This window comes from Bombina bombina, chromosome 6 (assembly GCF_027579735.1).
Source record: "Bombina bombina isolate aBomBom1 chromosome 6, aBomBom1.pri, whole genome shotgun sequence".
Taxonomy (NCBI): domain Eukaryota; kingdom Metazoa; phylum Chordata; class Amphibia; order Anura; family Bombinatoridae; genus Bombina; species Bombina bombina.
This window is the reverse complement of record NC_069504.1, coordinates 905,005,604-905,020,311: the sequence shown is the minus strand read 5'-3', so window position 1 is coordinate 905,020,311 and position 14,708 is coordinate 905,005,604.

Genomic DNA, 14,708 nt, shown 5'->3' with positions numbered 1-14,708 from the left:
CGAGACTCTCCCAGCAGAAGAAATAGCGATAAGAAACAAAACCTTTGAAGACAACAACTTAATGTCTATGGAGTGCATAGGCTCAAACGGAGCCTGATGCAAAACTCTAAGAACAAGGTTAAGGCTCCAAGGAGGAGCCATGGACTTAAACACAGGCCTGATTCTGACCAAGGACTGACAAAAGGATTGTACATCTGGCACATCCACCAGACGCTTATGTAGCAAAACAGAAAAAGCAGAAATCTGACCCTTCAGGGTACTGACCGACAAACGCTTCTCCAGACCTTCCTGGAGAAAATACAAAATCCTAGGAATCCTGACCCTACTCCAAGAGTAGCCCTTGGATTCACACCAATAAAAATATTTCCGCCATATCTTATGGTAAATTTTCCTAGTTACAGGCTTGCGAGTCTGGATCATGGTCTCAATGACCGACTCAGAAAACCCATGCTTAGACAAAACTAAGCATTCAATCTCCAAGCAGCCAGCTTCAGAGAAACAAAATTTGGATGAAGGAAGGGACCCTGAAGTAGAAGGTCCTACCTCAGAGGCAGTCTTCAAGGTGGAAGAGACGACATTTCCACTAGGTCTGCATACCAGATACTGCGAGAGGCCACGCAGGGGCTATTAGAATCACCAACGCCCTTTCCTGCTTGATACGAGCAATGATTCGTGGAAGGAGAGCGAACGGAGGAAACAGGTATGCCAGCTTGAAATCCCAAGGAACCGCCAGAGCTTGGAAGCTTAACATTCTGCCGAGATGCCGTCAGATCCAGCTCTGCCACCCCCATCTGAGGGTCAAGCTGGAGAACACCTCTGGATGGAGCTCCCACTCCCCGGGATGAAAGGTCTGTCTGCTCAGAAAATCCGCTTCCCAGTTGTCCACGCCTGGAATGTGGATGGCAGATAGACAGCAATTGTGAGCTTCCGCCCACCTCTTTCATGGCTAAGGAACTCCAAGTTCCCTCTTGGTGGTTGATGTAAGCCACTGAGGTTATGTTGCCCGACTGGAACCTGATAAACCGAGCTAAGGACAACTGAGGCCATGCCATCAGAGCATTGAAAACGCTCTCAACTCCAAGATGTTTATGGGGAGAGCAGACTCCTACTGAGTCCAGAGTCACTGCATCTTTTACGAGTCCCAGACTGCTCCCCAGCCCAGCATACTGGCGTCCGTGGTCACAATCACCCAGGAAGATCTCTGAAAGCATGTTCCCTGAGAATGATGTTCCGCGGAAAGCCACCACGGGAGAGAGTCTTTTGTCGACTGATCTAGATCTATTCTCTGAGACAGATCTGCATAGTCCCTGTTCCATTGCCTGAGCATGCACAATTGCAGAGCTCTCAAATGGAATCGAGCAAAGGGAATGATGTCCATGGAAGCTACCATCAGACCAATTACCTCCATACATTGAGCCACTGATGGTCGAACAGTAGACTGTAGAGAGCGGCAAGATGAAAGAATCTTGGCTTTTCTGGCCTCCGTCAGAAATATTTTCATTGATAGGGAATCTATTATGGTTCCTAAGAAAACTACCTTGTATATGGAACAAGGGAACTCTTTTCCAGATTCACTTTCCATCCGTGGGAACGTAGAAAAGACAACAAGATCTCTGTGTGAGATTTTGCTTGTTGAAAAGATGTTGCCTGAACCGGAATGTCGTCCAGATAGGGCACCACAGCAATTTCCCGAGACCGAATCAATTCCAAGAGAGCCCCCAGAACCTTTGAGAAAATTCTGGGAGCTGTGGCAAGGTCAAATGGAAGAGCCACAAACTGAAAGTTTGTGCCCATAAAGGCAAATCTAAAAAATGTGTGATGATCCCTGTGAATGCTACGCATCCTTTAGGGCTATAGTCATCATGAACTGACCTTCTTGCACTAAAGGAAGAATGGAACGTATAATTTCCATCTTGAAGCACGGTACTCTGAGAAACTTGTTTAGACACTTTAGATCTAGAATAGGTCGGAAAGTTCCCTCTTTTTTGGGAACCATGAACAGATTAGAATAGAAAGCTAGACCCTGTTCCTGTACTGGAACTATCACTCCCAGGAAGGAAAGATCCTGTACACATTTTAAGAACGCCTCTCTCTTTATCTGGTCTGCAGATAATCTAGAGAGGTGGAATCTGCCCCTAGGAGGGAAGGTCTTGAATTCTAATTTGTAACCTTAGGATCCTATGTCCATCGCCCAAGGATCTGGGACATCTCGTATCCATACTTGAGAGAACGGAGAAAGTCTGCCCCCCACTTGATCCAATCCCGGATCGGGGCAAAACCTTCATGCTGATTTGGATTCAGTATTGGGTTTCTTTGATTGCTTCCCCTTGTTCCAAGACTGATTGGGTTTCCAAGAAGGCTTGGGCTGTTCCTGCTTGGAAGAGAAAGGGGAAGACTTACCTCTGAAATTACGAAAGGAACGAAAATTACTCTGACGTCCTTTCAGTCTATTCTTCTTATCTTGTGGCAGAAAATACCCTTTACCACCCGTAATATCGGTAATAATATCTGCCAGACCAGGTCCAAACAAAGTCTTACCCTTGTAAGGAATCGCCAAAAGCTTGGACTTAGATGAAACATCCGCTGACCAAGATTTCAGCCATAATGCTCTGCACGCTAAAACAGCTAAACCAGATATTTTGGCTCCCAACTTTATTGCCTGCAATGAAGCGTCAGTAATAAAGGAATTGGATAACTTAAGAACCTTAATCCTTTCTTGGATCTCCTCCAAGTGAGTCTCTACCTGAAGAGACTCAGACAATGCGTCAAACCAATAGGCTGCCGCACTCGTCACAGTAGCAATACACACCGCTGGTTGCCATTGAAACCCTGAACTCAGGATTGTTGTCCCAATATCCATGCAGCTTGCAAATTAACCCTTCAGTGCCAGTGACTCTACCCAAAAGATAAAATATGGCACTTACCTGCACCTCTAGCTGTCTGGCAGGAAGACAGCTCACACGGCAAGAGAAGCCACTCCTCACAGAGACCTTGGGAAAAAAGAAAGGACAGAGTAAACCTACTCTGGCTTTCTATACAGGGGCAACAACATGTTAGGAAATCGCAGTGAGGCCCACACCACAAGTTTCTAACTGCTTAAAAGCCACCACTGCTCTACTGAAGAGCCTAACGGGGAGTACGGCTAAACCCATCTTGAAAGGAAAGATCAAAGCAAACCTACTCTGGCTTTCAAAATAAATAAAATCTTGATTGAAGTAAAATAAATTAAATCTTCTTTAGACACCAAAACTTCACCTCCTCCATGCACTGAATGCAAAGAGAATGACTTGGGTTTGTGGGAAGGGGAGTGGTACTTAACATCTTAGCTGTGGTGCTCTTTGCCTCCTCCTGCTGGCCAGGAGTGATATTCCCAACAGTAATTGAGGACGCCCTGGACTCACCATATCTTAGGAAAGAAAATAAAATTTGCTGTTAAGTGTACATATTTTCAAGTGTCTTCTATAAAGGTTAAGTTTTATGCATCAACCTAACATTATACAAGTTACTACAATCAATTAATGTACTGTGGGTATTCTGTATAAATTGCCTAAATCTTTGTCTCAGAATGCAACCTCATAAAAAGTACAAGAATGTATCATATCTTGATGGTTTTTTCCATTGTTTCTTATTTTTTTTGCTACAGCAAATGTCTGCATGTATATTAAATGGCCTCATATATTCAATTACAAACTTTTTTTAGGGATGGAGCAGAGTATTAAATTATGGAAAAGCAGGAAATTCTAATTTGCAAAAATATAAACATTGCAGTATAGCCCATGCCCCAATATTCAAAGCATCAACAGACCATCGGGAAACTACTTCACTGGCTTTGTCAGCCTCGCAGTTCGATGGTTTGTAGAGATATTATAAGAAAAGGGGCGTATCCGAGCAATGCCGGTAAGCGGCGATGTCTCTCCCATTGAAGTCAATGGGACCGTGACGTCACCACCCACATAGCCATTTTGCTGCGACTGGGGGGACTATTTGAAATGTGCCTACACGGCGCAGAAAATTAGTTTCTGTGTAGGCACACTTCAGATATTGCCGTGGTGACCTACGTTTAATTATACCTACACTAACTAGCTCAGGCGATGTAGCCTTGACAGCTGATAGCTGGCAAGACAAACAAGGCTGCTACCCTCCTCGCAACCTGCACTTCACTGATTCGAACATATCAATCTTGCAGGCTACTCCCACTAGAACACCCCGCTAACTTCCCCTGAATGCCTATAGCTACGTCACACCTAAGCTATACTCCCCCTGCACCGCCCAGCTAACTCCTCCTGACCTCCTACACCTACGTCACTCCTAACCTACACACCCCAGGAACGCCAAGCTTAGTCCCTTATACCACCTACACTGATGTAATGTCTAAACTACACTCCCCTGGAACTCCCCAGCTAATTCCCACATACTGCCTACTGTCAAAAAATACCTTACTATAATAATATATTTATGATACAAGTGACAATGTAGAGACCCTGTGGGTTGAAATAAAGAGTGGGGGGAAAATCCTAAAAAAATATTACTAGGAACATGCTACAAGCCCTCTAACATTAGTGACCTGGAGGAAACTCAACTACTACTGCAAATAGGTAAGGCTGCTAATAACAGTGCTGTAATTATGGGAGATTTTAACTACCCTGATATAAACTGGGCCAATGAAACTAGTAATTCAGCTAAGGGGGATAGATTTTTAAATGTTCTCAGGGATAACTTCTTGTCACAATTAATAGAGGAGCCAACTAGGAGTAAAGCTATATTGGATTTAGTGCTAGCAAACAATACAGATATAATATCAAACATAGAAGTCAAAGAACATTTGGGTAACAGTGATCATAACATGGTCACATTTGAAATCTCTTTTCATATGCAGTGTCTTAAAGGTTTAACTAAGACTTTTAACTTCAAAAAAGCAAATTTCAACATTTTAAGGAAATCATTAAATAATATAAGTTGGGACAATATATTCTCTAATAAAAATACAGAGGATAAATGGATACTATTTAAAACTTTGTTAAATAAATATACATATCAACAAATACCATATGGTTATAAAAAAAAAAAATCAAAGCCTTTGTTGATAAATAAAAATGTGTTAAGAGAAATTAGGAAAAAACGTAGGGCATTTAAATTATTCAAAGAAAATAGTACAGACCCAACATACAATATTTATAAGGAATGTAGCAATGCATGCAAAAAAGCAATCAAATTAGCCAGAATTGAAAATGAAAAATTAATTGCAAAGGATTCTAAGTCTAACCCTAAAAGGTTCTTTAAGTACATAAAAAGCAAAAAATCTAAGAAGGATAATATAGGTACATTAAAATGCGTGGAGGGTAGCATGATAAATAATGACATGGAGAAGGCTGAGGTACTAAACCATTTTTTTCTTCAGTATACACAAGAGAGGAACCATTGGATGATACTTTGGAACAAAATAGAACATGCCAGTCCATACCATTAACTGGGTTATGTTTAGAGGATATCAGGAAAAAAATGAATAATATTAAGGTAAATAAAACTCCAGGCCCAGATGGAATACACCCAAGGGTGTTAAAGGGACAGTCTACACCAGAATTTTTATTGTTTTAAAAGATAGATAATCCCTTTATTACCCATTTCCCAGTTTTGCATAACCAACACAGTTATAATCATATACTTTTAACCTCTGTGATTATCTTGTATCTAAGCCTCTGAAAACTGCCCCTTTTTTCAGTTCTTTTGACAGACTTGCAGTCTAGCCAATCAGTGCCTGCTCCCAGATAACTTCTCGTGCACGAGCACAGTGTTATCTATATGAAATACGTGAACTAACACCCTCTAGTGGTGAAAAACTGTTAAAATGCAATCTGAAAGAGGTGGGCTTCAAGGTCTAAGAAATTAGCATATGAACCTCCTAGGTTAAGCTTTCAACTAAGAATACCAAGAGAACAAAGCAAAATTGGTGATAAAAGTAAATTGGGAAATTGTTTAAAATTACATGCTCTATCTGAATCATGAAAGTTTATTTTGGCCTAGACTGTCCCTTTAAGGGAACTTAGCACTGTTATAGACAAACCTCTACTCTTAATTTTTCAAGACTCGTTATCCTCAGGCATGGTACCCCAGGATTGGTGTAAAGCTGATGTGGTGCCACTCTTCAAAAAGGAAAGCAGGGATGATCCAGGAAGCTATAGACCAGTTAGTCTGACATCAATAGTGGGGAAGATATTTGAAGGGATTATAAGGGATTATATTGATGAGCATATTCGTGTAAACAAGATTATGAGTTCTAATCAGCATGGTTTTAGGAGAAATAGATCATGTCAAACTAATCTAATTAGATTCTATGAGGAAGTAAGTAGAAATATAGATAAAGGGGAATCAGTTGATGTGATATACTTAGATTTTGCAAAGGCATTTGATACAGTGCCACATGAGAGATTAATGCACAAAATTAAGGGACTGGGAATATCTGAAAATGTTAGCTCATGGATAAATAACTGGATAAAAGATAGGGAGCAACGAGTAGTAGTAAATGGATCATACTCAGATTGGACAAAGGTAATCAGTGGAGTCCCCCAGGGATCAGTACTGGGCCCCGTTCTTTTTAATATTTTTATAAATGACTTGGAGCAAGGATTAAATAGCGACATCTCTATTTTTGCAGATGATACTAAGTTAAGTAAGGTCATTAGGTCAGAACAGGATGAACTTTCATTACAAGGGGATCTGCAAAAATTAAAAAAAAAGTATGAGCAAGTACATGGAAAATGAGATTTAATATGGAAAAATGCAAAGTTCTACATTTTGGAAGTAAAAATAAGCAGGCAACGTATTTTTTAAATGGGATAAGACTTAGCCAAACAGAGGAGGGAAGGAATTTGGGAGTAGTAATAGATAACAAGCTAAGATGGGTGCGCAATGCAGGGCAGCGGCTTAAAAGGCTAATAAGATACTAGCATGTATTAAAAGAGGCATTGATTCAAGGGAGGAAAGCATAATTCTGTCACTATATAAAGCCCTGGTAAGACCTCACCTTGAGTATGGAGTGCAGTTCTGGGGGCCGATCGCGAAAAAATATATTGCAGAACTAGAAAAAGTTCAGAGAAGGGCCACAAAGCTAATAAGGGGATTGGAGAAATTAACCTATGAGGAGAGGCTAGCCAAACTGAGTCTGTTTTCTTTAGAAAAAAGGCGCTTGAAAGGTGACATGATTACTTTATATAAATATATTCAAGGCCCATATTCAGAGATGGCAGAAGCTCTGTTTATATCTAGAAAATTGTTTCTGACAAGAGGTCACAATTTAAGGTTGGAGGAAAGGAGATTTAATCTCCTGCAACGGAAACGTTTTTTTAACTGTAAGAGCAATAAAATTTTGGAACTCATTACCAAAGGAGGTAGTGAATGCCAATACCCTAGATACATTTAAAAATAGTGTGGATACATTTCTGTATATAAAACAAAATTAAGCTTAACTGGAGCTTTTTGTAAGTATTTTAGATTTGTATAGGTTGAACTCGATGGACTTCAGTCTTTTTTCAACCTTATCTACTATGTTACTATGTTATACTAAATAATAAACATCCCCATTATTACTATGAAGCTATGCCGCTAAAGTTATAATCAATGTTTAAATAATGTGTCACAGAGATGCGCTAAATCCCGGCGGCCGACTGCTGGAGGCTAGGTAAAACCTCAACGGCCTATTTGGGCTCCTGGAATTCAGTGCAGGACCAGAATTGAGCCCCGGTATGCCGCTTCTTAAAAGGGGAGCCAATCGATCGGAGTTTGAAGGGTCCCCCACTCCTCCCAGAAGGAAGCACCCCCAAGCAAGTGTTATCCCCAGGTGCCTCATCAAATTGCCAACAACATGCTATAAGGGCAACTTGATCCCCTGCATCCTGATCAATTGGCACCCCTTTTAAAAAATGGCAGACTGGGGCTCAATTCCTGTCCAGTGCTGAGTTCCAGGAGCACAGATAGGCCGGCAAAAATCTGCCAGCCCTCAGGCGTTCTCATCTCCTTGACAAAATATGCATTTTCATGTACAATGTAGATTATTTAAAGTATTGTAGCTATCAAAAAAGGAATTTAATGGTTGCTTGCTAGTATTTTAAATATATGTGTATGTTAAAAATAATAGAAAGCATCATTAAATACCTTTAGTCTGTAGATATATACAATGTTTTAAACAATATGCATTGTACATGACTATGCATATCATTTAAACATTGACACCTAAAACTAACTGTAGAAGCTAATGCCCTACACATAAATATTTAATATTTAAAATTATGCATTGTTATGTAGAATGCATAATGTTGAAATATTTGCATATAAATTAAAATGTAATTAATGTTGCTTGTTGTGTTTATTATTTGTAAGTAAAGACAGTATAATTAACATTATAGTTTTACATAACTGCATACCTGTTATGCACAAATATAATATAATGCTACTGACTAATATAACATTACAATATATTAACATATACTGTATATCTATGTTATAACTAATAAAAACAACAAGCTAACATAAATACATTTTAATGTATATGCAATACTTAAAGCATTATGCAATATACTTGCATAACAGTTTAAATATTGAATATCAATGCAAGGCCTGACTACATTATATCTACAATGTTTGAAATAAAATGCATGGTTATGTATAAAGCATATTAGTATTGGATATATAATTAAAATGTAGATATCCTTGCATGTAGATATCCTTGCTTGATACATTTATTATTGTAAATATAAATATATTTTAAAAATAGATATTTATGTTATAAAAGACAGTTGCATTAAAATTATAGTATTACATAACTGTATGCCTGTTATGTAATAAAACAATTGTAATATTAATGCCTTTTTTAACATGAATATACATTTTAAAACATATATTTATACTAAATAAAAAACACAAAAAATACATATTAATTTATATACAATAGTTAAAAGAATATGCATCATACATAAGAATGCATAATATTTAAAACATTGTAGATAAATGCACTATTAACTGCTAAGCTGCCATAACATAATCAATCTAATCAACCCCCATATAGGTATAACAGGTGGTTAGGAGATTAAGGCCTAATAAATGGTTATCATCAATAATCACCTAATCAACCCCCATACAGGTATTTAAATTCTAATCATTCAATAGAAAATGATAATTAGAATTTAAAAATGTTCTTGCTATTGGCTCAGTTAAATCAGCCAATAGGGATTAACTGAATTAAAATCAGCAAATCAGAATTAAGTGGTACCCCTATATATTGGGGTTCCGTGCTTCCAGAATTTCAGTGTACAGTGGTGACCACATGAAGAGGATGGCTCATAGAAGAGAGCCAAAGAAAATAAGATTCAGAGCAGAGGCGGCGGAAGAGGCCGCTGAAGTCCGTCTCCGTGAAGATGGGCCCCGACGTTAAAAAAGATTGCAGAGCCTCCACCACCGTGAAGATTACTTTTTGTTAGGCTTTTTTTATGTAACTTCAATTTTTTTTATTTTTTGTAACTTAGGGGTGTTAGTTTAGAGGGGGGGTAGGTGTTAGATAGAGTAGGGTTAGATTGTGTTTGGGATTGTGGCGGTTTAGGTTTCATTATTTTTTTTAAAGCTTTATTTATTTCCAACACTGTGTACATGTTTATACTTCAACCTTACAGTTCTAACTAATCCTAGTTAAGAAACTAACTTCTAACTCCTACATTGTGCTGAGTGACCATCCTTGCAATTGGAATTTGGCGTGTCATGTAAGGGTCTATTTTTTTAGAGTAGGGCTCTTGCCCCAATGTTGTTAAAATGTTGCGATTTAAAGTCTCAGGCTAATTTGCCTTATCATTAGTCAAAGTCTTGTGCTGGCATTCAGGATGTGGTCCCAATGTGTCAGCTATCAAACATGAGACTTATTATTCCATCTGGTTTGCTAAAGACAGTAACAAAGTTAGACTGCAGAATAGAGTTAATTGTCTCAATCGTTGGACTTTGCTGGTTGTATATCAGCACTCTCCAGCACATTATATCTATCAAATCTCATCCTCTCCTGTACCACTATTCTAACAATTCTATAGTCTGACAATCTCATTATCTAACAATTATGCATTCTGGGGTGTCGTTCTTGAGTCCCTCCCCACGGTTCCCAGTTGGCCGTACTCTCTATTGGGAGATTGAATTCCAGCTGCCATTCTCTCTGTAGTTGTGCTCCTAGGATATAGTCTGAATCTTTGAATGGGTAGAGGATTTGTGTCTGTAGGTTTATAGGGGGGCTTAGAATGAAGGGTTCCCATTTTGTGATGAAGAGTTTTGTTCTATGTGCAATATCTCCTTGAGTGTCTATCTGTTCACACAGCATTTGTTTCTGTAGGGATGCTTTTAGTTGGGACAAGGTGGGTGGTATGTCTGTTAGCCATTGTGTTAAGATGAGTTTTCTGACCTGTAAAATAGTATTGTATATGAATAGTGATTTGGCTTTAGTAGCTGGTTGAGTTTGTAGGAAGAGTATGGCCTCAGGTGTTAGGCTAAACTTATCAGTACTGAGGAGCTGGAGCCAAATTTATCAAGAGTAGTAATAAGGGGGTCCCATGGAATCTTGTTTAAGGGTTTTTCTGCATCGACAAGTATTAAAAAAATGCCTCTTTCAATGGAGTTAGTTGCTCTTTATTAGAGTTATTCCAATAATATGTTAGGATTAATTGTAGCTTTCTCATATTGGCTACCGAGGATCTGCCTTTCACGAATCCCGTCTGATTCCTGTTTTTTTATTGAGGGGAGGAGGTCCGCCAGTCTATTGACCAGGATTTTGGTAAAGAATTTGTAGTCTGAGTTCAGAAAGAATATGGGTCTGTATAAGGCTGTAAGTAATGGGTCTCTGTCCGGCTTTGGAATAACTGTTACATTTGTTTTCGAGAATCTATTGGATAACCTCACCTTACCCCCAAGATTCCATTATAGAAAGTAGTGAGAGTGTCCGATATCTCTGTTTTGAGAAGCTTGTAAAACTCTCCTGGCAGACCATCCAGTCCTGGAGTTTTTTCTAAGGGGAGTGCCTTGATTGAACAAGTGACCTCTATGGGCGAAATCGGGGTGTGGAGGTTCTGTAATTGGGTGTCATCTAGTTGGGGTAGCTGTATATTGTGCCAAAAATTGGCTATGTCGGTCGTGTCAACTTTCTGTCCTTTGTACAGGTTAGAGTAGTATGGTGTTGAGTTTCCTAACTAGCCTGGTGATTCTCGCGAGTAGTTTCCCTGTACGGTTGCCAGAAAGGTAAAATTTAGCCTGTAAACAACTATGGGCGCCTGCAGAAGTTTGTATAATATGGGTGTCTCTAGACACTTTTACCTCCTTGTATTTCCCCCTGTTTGAGATTGTTGGGTTTCGTAAATAATGGTTTCTCGCATTGAGAAGCTGCTTTAAGAATAAGTCTCCTCTCTGTTTACATTTTTTTGTTAGTCTCGCTGTGTATGCTGTCACCACCCCTCTAAGCATCACCTTTGCTGTTTCACAAAATAGAGAGATGTCTTCTAAATGTTGGACATTTATGTTTTTATATGTGAGCCATTCCTCTACCAGGTAATTGCAAAGATTGGAGTCATGATATAGGTAAGTAAGGAATGTCCATCTGCATGATTTTTTGGGAGCATTGGTTGTGGATACCATGAGAATGACAGGGGCGTGATCTGAGATGGTTATGGGGTAAATTTTTGAATCTGTAATACGGAGGCAAAGGGAGGCTAAGATCAGGAAAAAGTCTATGTGTGACAGTGTGGACTTGGAGGGGGGTAGACATGTGTAATCCCGCGCCTCAGGATTCCTCTCCCTCCATATATCGCTTAGGTAAATTTTTAAGCAATAATGTCTCTCTCCTGGAACCCACCCAATGTTTGGGTTTTCTTATGGTGTGTTCTGGATTTTGGAATCTGTCTGCTGGTGTGTGGGGTGCGATGTTAAAGTCTCCCCCAACTATAATAGGGAGGAGCAAGAATTATAAAAGTTGGGTTTGGAGGTATGCTAGAAATTCTATTTTTTTGTGTATGTGGACCATAAACTCCACAAAGTGTGAGTTGTCGTTCCTCTATCTGGAGTTTTGTTATGAGGTATGTGCCCCCTGGGTCTGCGACAGTTTGTAGTATGGAATAGTTTAGGTGTTTTCGGGAGAGGAAGGCCACCCCCCTAGCTCTTTTTCCCTTGTATGAAGTGAAGAGAACCTCCCCCTCTCAGCTCTGTTTTAGCTTCTGGTGTTCTAGGTTGTTGATGTGAGTTTCCTCTAGGATCACAATATCTATTTTTTTTAGATTTAGGTGTCTCTGTATAGCCCTTCTCTTAATTGGAAACTTTATCCCCCCTACATTCCAGGTGATTAACTTCATTATTCTCAAATGTGATCCCCTGGCCAATGTCTAAGAATGAGTGTGTTATGTACTATTGTGCTATTGTTTGCATGGTAATTCAGTGTGCTGTTAGTAGTATGAAGTATACTCACGATGTAGCAGGCTTTTAGTGGTATTCCTTGAGAGTGACACCCCAAGGCTGAGCGGATATGATGGTATCTCTGTGGTAAATTTAAAGATAAACAGTGAGCAAAATTAACAGTATCAACAACAATAAATCCCCCTCCCCACACCTCAACAATGTATTATACAAATAAACTTAACTTGTCCATGTCACTCCCCCCCTTACACTTTGAAAGGATATAGTAGTTGTGACCTAATCTTTGGAATACTCATAGTTTTCCTATAGTCTTGGGGCTGCGTTATAGTTATTGGTTCCTGTAGCTCTTCCTCCTCTAGTGGTATTTGCTCTTGTTCTTTTTCTAGATATAGCTGTAAGCGTTTTGAAGACTCAAAGAATAATGGGCCCTCTGTAATTTGCAGGCATAGTCGCGCTGGATAAAGTAAAGCTGCGGTTCTGCCTTGTTCCATGAGCTGCTTACAGTAGGGTGAGAATTATTTTCTTCTGAGTGCCACTTCAGTTGAGTAGTCTTGGGTAAAGATATATCTTCCTTCCTTCAAATTCTAGTGATGATTTTTTCCCATACGCTTGCAGTATGAAAACTTTATCTTTGAAGTTCAGTTATGCATGGTTTGGCCGAGTTTGACAATTCTTGCAGCGTTGGCAAGGTTGTTTCTGTGAATTCAACCAGTTGAGCATTAGGGAAGTATTCTGGAAGGCCAACAATGCAAAGGTTGTTCCTTCTGGACCTATTTTCAAGGTTGTCTATTTTTGCCATTAGTTGTTTTGTGTGCTGCTGAAGCTGGGCAATATTGGAGGTTGATTCTCTTTGTCGTGTTTCACATTCTGACACCCTCTGTTCGACTTATGTAAGTCTAGCATTAAATGTTTTTACCTCCGCCATCAGGGAGTCCATGCCTGTTTGCAAGTGTTCTATTTTTGGGAGGAACAGGGCTGAGATCTGCGAGACAATTAGGTGTGTGTCTTGCGTGTGAGGGTCAAGCATGTCTAGTGATAGCTCTGCAACTGGTTGTGTTTCTGTATGATGTCTAAGCTTCTTGTCTGGTAACTGTGGTTTTAGTGTAGGAGTCATAGTGCTTTTGTTTACTGATGTGAGAGATCACAAATTGTAGTAGTAAGATACCATATACTTCTCAATCTCAGGATTAAGGCCAGAAGTGTAGATATTGGCCCTGGAGACAGCTAGAACCAGAGGGGGTTTGGGATAAATTGCTGTCACTGTTATAGGTGACTAGTTGATTTTCCTTCTCTGTCTGTTTTTATGTTGTCCCGAACCTTTATGTGAGGAAGGCCTAAAGAGCTGTGGGTCATAGGAAGGTATTGAGGCAGTGGTGTTCTGGGCTACAGAAAAGAATGAGTTATTGAGCCATAGGTCTGTGATAAGTGTGCGGTGGGTATGCAGGGGGTATAGACCTGTGTCTTCTAGCCCATAATTGTCTCATAAAGTATGTTGGATTCTTTCCCCTTCAGTATAAATGAGGTTGATGTTTGGGCTTTGATAGCCTTATTGGTATGCACTGTGCACTGTTAGTCTGTAGCTGGTGAACTGGTAATGGGCCTATTTAATATGCTTTTATTTGTGGCCTTTTGGTGGAGGGTGGCCTTGACCTGGGAATTTGGAGCTTTCGGTTCTCTGCAACCTGCGTGTGAGGCTCTGCAGGAGGGCCCATGAGCTAACCCGTCTAGGCGATCTTCTGCTTGCTATCTGTAGACCCTGTGAGGTTGTGGTGCAGTTGTGGATTGCCTGCGGCAGTCTCAGTGCGTGTCGTGCTTCAATCACGGCTTTCTGGTGGAGGAGCAGATATTCTTGCTCCCAAACGATGTTGGGTCCAGCAAGTAGTTATCACTTGCAAGGATTAGTCAGTTTGGGCCAGATTTCAGGCACCAAATGCGCTCTCTGGGAGCTGTGTCACGGAGCTCCTCTAGATAGCCGCCATTCAGCTGGTCCGCCCACTGGAAGTCCGGTTTATTTTTTTTATTTTAACTTAGGGAGTTCAGTTTAGAGGGTTAGGTGTTAGGTTTGTTTGTGTTTGGGGTATGTGGCTTAATATTTAATTAATTGCGGTGGGTATGTGGCGGTATAGGGGTGAATAGTTAATTGCGGTGGTTATGTGGACGTATAAGGGTTAATAGTTAATTGTGGTGGGTATGTGGTGGCATAGGGGTTAATAGTTAGTAAATTGCAGTGGGTATGTGGCGGCATAGGGGTTAATAGTTAGGTAATTGCAGTGGGTATGTGGCGGTAT